Below are 6,625 nucleotides of genomic sequence, written 5' to 3'. Positions count from 1 at the left end.
TCACAGATTCACCTCTGATGTTACCAGCAAGACAAACAAAACCGACCTCGGCACAACAGGAGAGGATAGAATAAAGATTTCATCTCTGCAAAGATTCTCCTGTTTTTATTTTCTATCATTACTCACACTGACAGTTCGTCCACTCAGAGTCCATTCAGGTGTATTAACTCTAACTGTAGCTCAGACTGACTGCACTTCAATGTGAAGAACATTTTACTTTGTAAACTGACCAATAGAGGCTTTATCTTGGCTGGGTAACAGATTTCCATAGAAACTCAACACAATTGGTTGTCCTCAAGGCTGTTGTCCTCAAAACTGCCTCCTGTTCGTCTGCAGTTTTTTATTTTGTTTTTTTTTACCAGGTATCTGCAGAGATGAATGAATAGTTTTATGGAATCCTCCACAGCCATTCTCAAAACACTCAAGTAATGATAGAAAACAAAACAGGTGAATCTTTGCAGAGATGAAATCTTTATTCTATCCTCTCCTGTTGTGCCGAGGTCGGTTTTGTTTGTCTTGTTGGTAACATCAGAGGTGAATCTGTGAAGTTTGATCTTTGTGACCACATTTTAAATTCTGCAGAGGAGTTTGTTGGTTTTGTAGTTGCACAACTCAGTAATCCAAACATGCTCAGAAGTCACAAGCAAAAACCAGAGGTAGAGTGTTGGCTCAGTTTACAGTGGAGTCTTCTTCCTTACAGTGTGTTTTAGTTTGGACAGGAGCTTCAGGAAACATGCAGAAGTTTTTTCAGCTCCGTGTGGCTCTGCTGCTGGTTCTGTGGATCTCCTTAATTGTGCCACCGTGTCACTCTTCAGGTCAGATCAATTCATAAAGATTATTTTTTAATATTGGTGTTGTTAAAAAAAAAAGAGAGAGATCAGATCATGTTCTGGTATCATTCTTTTCCAATTTGCTTCATTGTTGACAAGGAGTTAAAGTTCTTTTATATCATTGTTGTTCAATATCATGAATTTGTTTCAGCCGCAACTTGTTGCTGAAACAAAGACTGGAGTGAATGCATGGAAAATAACTTCTATTTACAGCCCTGATCTCGTCAGCAGCGACTTTAACCTGCCTGGTAGAAACGTTAAGGAGAAGCAGAGAGCAGTAAGCAGGTGGTACCGGGCGGTGGTGGTACCACCGGGCGGTGGTGGTACCACCGCCTGGTGGTACCGGGGCTTTGAGGTGTGTCACAACTCGTGGTGACATTTCCGTGTCTTACCTCAGACATCTTTCATATCAGGATATCTGCTGAAAAGACAATCATTCTGCTAAAAGCTCGGTTCACTACAGGCAGTCTGAGTCGGTTCCACCAATAGATATAAAGAATGATGAAGTTAAAGTCAGAATTTTTCTTTGTAGCTGAATCATTTCTGTGTTTAGGGACGAGGCAGGTTTTTTATTGAGAGGACAATTATGAAAATAGAAATAGAAACTGTTTTTCTAAGGTCAACATCAGACCTACGTATTTATTCACAACCAATGTATGAAAAATTATTCTTGCCCATAATTTGATAGTTAGAGGACACAGATCCTCCTCCTCCTCAACATGGACCTGATGTCTGAACAACATGGAGGCTCTGAGAGTCATTATTAGACTGAGGGCAGCCAGACTAGTTTATTTTTACTAAATTATTATAGTGAGCTAAATATTATTGATGAGGGGCACAAACAGGCCTTGTGAAATACAAATTAAAATAATAACAATAATTAAAAAAAAAACCCTCTAAAGGGCACTAGAGGCATCAAAGATAAAAGGATCAGGGGCTCAAGCCCCCTTCACCCCCCCTCCCTCTCTGCACGTACCTGGTTCACCTGGAGACGATTCTTCTTCAATCAACTGATGTTACATTCAAATCAGTCTTGTTTCTTTTTATTTATTTTGCTCAAAGATGATAAAAGGAGTTCTGATTCTGATTCAATTCAAATTCAAAATACTTTATTGATGTCAAAGGAAATTAAACGTTGTTGTAACTCATGTTCATTCTTCGATTCTTCATCATTTTCAGATTCAGGTGGTTCCAATGACTGCTGCTTTGAATTCATCAGATTCCCAGTGAACCAAAATCGCATCTCTTCATATTACATGACTGATAGTCGCTGCTATTTCACAGCTGTTGTGTAAGTTCTGATAACTGAGTTCCTATTATTCTCTGAATGTTAATTATTCTGATATATTTTTGACTTTGCTTTAGTTTTATTGAAATCAAAGTTCATTCATTATTCTTATCCTTTTCTCTTTTCTTTCAGCTTAATAACAAAAAGAGGACGTAACATCTGTGTTGACCCAAGTCAGTCCTGGGTGAAGAATGTTATGAAATATCTGGACAGAACCTCCTTTTAAAGTTGTTGCCATTTGTCCTGATTTAAAATCCAATAAAACACATCTGGCAAAGTGATCATGTTTTTAGTATCAGAATTGTTCTGTTTCCAATAATCAAAGATTTTGCTTTTAAATGTAATCACTGTTGATGTTTTTAATCATTTCTTTGGAAGTTTTGTTCATGAACTATCAGTGACTGGAACCATTCAGATTTCTGTTGAATTCATTTTTACTTCTCTGATTCTGTTTTTATCATTTTCTCTAATCAAACACAAAATCAACAAAAATGTTGCTGGATGTTTTCCTTTGCTTGCTTTTGTTCAAAAATAAACCCGACTCTTATCAAAAGGTTCAGAGTTTTCAATCTTTATTCTTGTTTATTTTGCTATGATGGTTTATTTCAAGGTGCTAAGACATGAAAGTAGGTAAAGAGAGAGAGGAACATGCAGTGAAGGTCAGCAGACCGGGAATCGAACCTGTGACAGACTAAGGCCTCTAAAAGTGGGTTGTGCTGAACCTCTGCACCACCACAGCATCCTGAGGTTTTAGTCCTAAAAATAATATTTTATTAATATTATTAAGTTCCCTTTTAAAGTCACAACTTAGCCAGCAACATAAAACTCACTATTTTATTTCTGTTTGCTGTTTAACTGAAGTAACTGCAGGTCCTGCAACAGATGACCTTGGCTCACTTTTACCAGCAGGGGGCGAAAATGAGAAATTCTGCTCCTATATTAAAAATATATTCAAACTGAAGACATTATTGAACATGTTACAAATAAACACATTTAATTTACTGGATTTATTTAGGAGTTTTAGAGGAAAAGGGGCTGAATACAAAAGCACCAGGGCCGTGCAGAGACCTTTGGAGGGGCAGGGGCTCAAAGTTAAAAAAGGGCACAATGAACAAAATCTTAAAACACTGAACAACAACATAACAACAACCCATATCAGTCCTGGAGGACAGAGTTGATCTGAGACTGTAGCTGTTAAACAGACCAGAGGAGAGAAGGTCAAAGGTTATAAAGTTATGAAATAAGAATATTTGCTGCCATTGTACTAATTAAGCCCTAATAATATCAATTTAACCTCTAGAAGAACTCTGTTGATATGCTGAGTTTACCTGAACTTAGGATTTTCCATAACCCAGTTACTGAAATACCTGCAGGGTGTTTAATGGAGAGAAGGACATGAATAAAACATAGAGCACAGAAAAAACAGATTTTTATACTAAAATAGATCTGGTATTAAAAAAGACATTCTGTAAAGACTAAAACTTGAAACGTTTGGAAAAATACAACAATGTGACAAAATAAACAAAACAGAAAACCACACAGGCTGCTTTAGTGGGGAAACCACAAAAAGCTCTGTCTCAATTTTTTTTTTTAATCATCTGATACAGAAAGGAATAGCAGATAGCATTCATCTTCTTTTAAATGAGTTTGAACTTCTGCGCTCAGCAAGGTGTCAAAGGGTTTCTATGGCAACTAAGACCATCTATTATCTTCCCAGGGCAATAACTATTCTCAACCAATCTAAGTGACAAGCGATAGCATGCAAAGTGTTTTACTCTATGCACTAATTGCTGGTGTTGTGATGGTATGAATGTTTTATTTTATGGTTGGAATGTCGGTGGAAAATTTCCACCCTGGTGTTTTGATTTTTCCAGCTTCAATAAAATTGAAAGTTGAAAGTCTTATCTTGAAAGAAAATCATGTTAATGTTGGTAGCTGACATCTCAACGTCAGATAGCTGTTCATGAACTTTTCTATATGTTGTTATTGGACAATAGTCAGCCCCGCCCTAAACCTCACAACTCCCATGGACCGTCTACTGAGCAGCTCTCTGTCTAACGGGTCCGGAAAATCTCTAAACCCTCGAGTCTTCCAATAAGACAAGTCTAGGAGAGGTAATCTGCCTAAGCTGGTGTCAAGAGAGATTCATCTATCTCTAACTACAATCCAAGAGCTTTGACCCTTTCCAGATAAGAAACAATCAGCTGAGTAACCCTCGCAACTGCATAACTTCAATATCCACTCTTGTTAATAGCAGCTCTCTCCCTATCAACAACAAGCACCTGTTACAGACTAGACAACTTTCAGTGGCTCAGGATAAACGCCAAGGTCATTATTTTATCAGCACTAAAGGAATTTCTGATGCTGCCACATTTCTAGAATCATGTTCATAGATTTTACACTAACTAGAAGAGCCAAAGACAATAGATGACTCAATTCATTTCACTGTCCACAAATCTCATTTGAATTTTAATGCATCTCTATTAAGCAACCTTTTAGCAGGGGTAAGTGACAGACAGGTCAATTATCAATGATTACAAATTAAGAATAGAAATCAAAATGATTAAAAAACCACCTTCATCCTTTCATAACCTCTTTCCCTATGCGGTGTCACTACTTTACTGAGCGAGTCTTTGGGCTGCAGTTCAACTCATACCCAGATGACGGATGATGTCGGCAACAGAAAACTTTGATGTCCTTGGTTAGAGTCTCGTCTTTGACAGCAAAACCCTCTACTGAATAGAAGCAAAGCAGAACTGGCTGTAGTCTTCCAAACACTCAGATCTTCATCACTCAGTGATCTTTGTCCATTCACCAAATCTGCTGCAGCAGCATTGAGACCTTTGGGTTGAGCGCAGAGCAGCGGTCGAATCAGGAACCAGGGTTGAAGGTCGATGGGTCTCGTCCCCCTTCTAGCAGTGCAGAGTCTTCCAGAATGTGGTTCTCTGCTGATCTTCTGTCTGCATCTTCTTGTTGGCTTGACTTCAGCACCGGGGACTAAGAACATCCGTATGTTTCTCTTTTCATGGGTTTTTATTCTCTCTCCCCTCATGGTTGTGTATGGAGTGATGGCTTACATGACTTCTTGAACGATCGATGGCGTCTCGGAAAGTACCAGACCTTTCCCCCATCAGTCAATGCCTCGTTCACTTCTCCGTTTTTGTTCCACTGCCCATCTGGTTTCACGTCTCTAATCTAGTTTTGAAGAAAACATTCAATTTCCTGTTTTGGAGGTCCCCTGCCTTCCCGCTCAGCTCAGACCCTTTACTGGCCCTGACCTCTACTCTAATTATAACACAGCTTGAGAACAACATGTCACTATGCTTCACACAATGTATAATTACTTCAGTTACAATTCTGTGTATGCTGCATTATTATCATAAATCATTAAACTTAATCATCTTTCTCATTTAATTCTTCAAACATAACTTCTACTAATAATCATCTAAGTTTAATTCACCATTTATTCATCATGTTATTCATTTCTTGATCTGCTTCTCATTGCATCAACTCTTTCAATAAGTCAAAATACACAAATACTTATTATATGATCATTAATAAATCAAGATGCAAAAGTACTTATGTCTCAGGTTTTTATGATCTGTTTTCTGCATTTACCTGGAAACATCTCACCGCTCTATACTAGTAATCAAGACAATATTCTGCTTCAAGTTAACAGCAGCAGTCTTTGTGGTTTGAACCAACCATTCCTGGAGCATCACTGAGTCACACCTCACGCAGAATGTCTAATGTTAGATCTGTGGTTCAATCTATAAATGTTCATCATGGTGTCAAAGAGTCGTGAACCATCTGACTTTGTGGTTCATCCTGTACCGTTAATCTAAGATGTTCACAGTTTGTCTTCTTCAGTGACTGAGTGAAGCCAGAGATCAGCAGCAGACAGAAACATGCAGCAGGTAGTTTGGATCGGTGTGGTTCTGCTGAATGTCGTCTGGATCTCCTTCTTTTTAACTCCAGATCTGGACTTCTCAGGTAAAACCAGCTAACAGAGAGGAACCTTTAAATGTTGATGCTGCTGATGTGACATTAGTTTGAACATATTTGTCTTTAGTCACATTCAGACTTCCTGTCTGTCTGTTTTTCCTTTGTAGGAACTCATTTACAGTTAATGCTACAGAGTAACTTGTTTTGGTTCTCAGGTTCTAGTGGAAAGTTAATATCCACTAATCATGAACATGAATATCATTTCACCTAAGTCTCTTTGTAGATTCCTAATTTAGGCTTCTACACTCTTTATAATTTTAAATGAACCGTTTTGTTTTCCTGGACATATTAGCACATTAATCAGTGGAGAAAATAAATATTTCATACGCTACTTATTTTTCAAGTTTTTCCATCTACAAAGAAAAGAAATGAAAGGTCTGCAGATTTTTTCGTACTTACACCTCAACTGTGAGAGATGGAACCTTTAAAAGAAATTCCCGTTGCATGAGATGGTCCCAGCTCTTTATGTATCGTTGACCAGGTCCTGCTGTGTAGTTCTGGG

General features: G+C 38.1%; 1 long non-coding RNA gene across 1 annotated transcript; it reads left to right on the top strand.

Moving 5' to 3' along the window:
* Positions 1-221: 221 nt before the first annotated feature.
* On the top strand, positions 222-2,675 carry LOC122820547. The gene is made up of 3 exons (XR_006368820.1): positions 222-815; positions 2,010-2,121; positions 2,251-2,675. It is a non-coding gene; the product is annotated as an uncharacterized LOC122820547 (long non-coding RNA).
* Positions 2,676-6,625: the final 3,950 nt, after the last annotated feature.

This window comes from Gambusia affinis, linkage group LG18, assembly GCF_019740435.1.
Source record: "Gambusia affinis linkage group LG18, SWU_Gaff_1.0, whole genome shotgun sequence".
In the NCBI taxonomy this organism is placed as follows: Eukaryota; Metazoa; Chordata; class Actinopteri; order Cyprinodontiformes; family Poeciliidae; genus Gambusia; species Gambusia affinis.
Note: the sequence above shows the minus strand (reverse complement) of the source record. Positions and strands in the feature narration are given on the sequence as shown.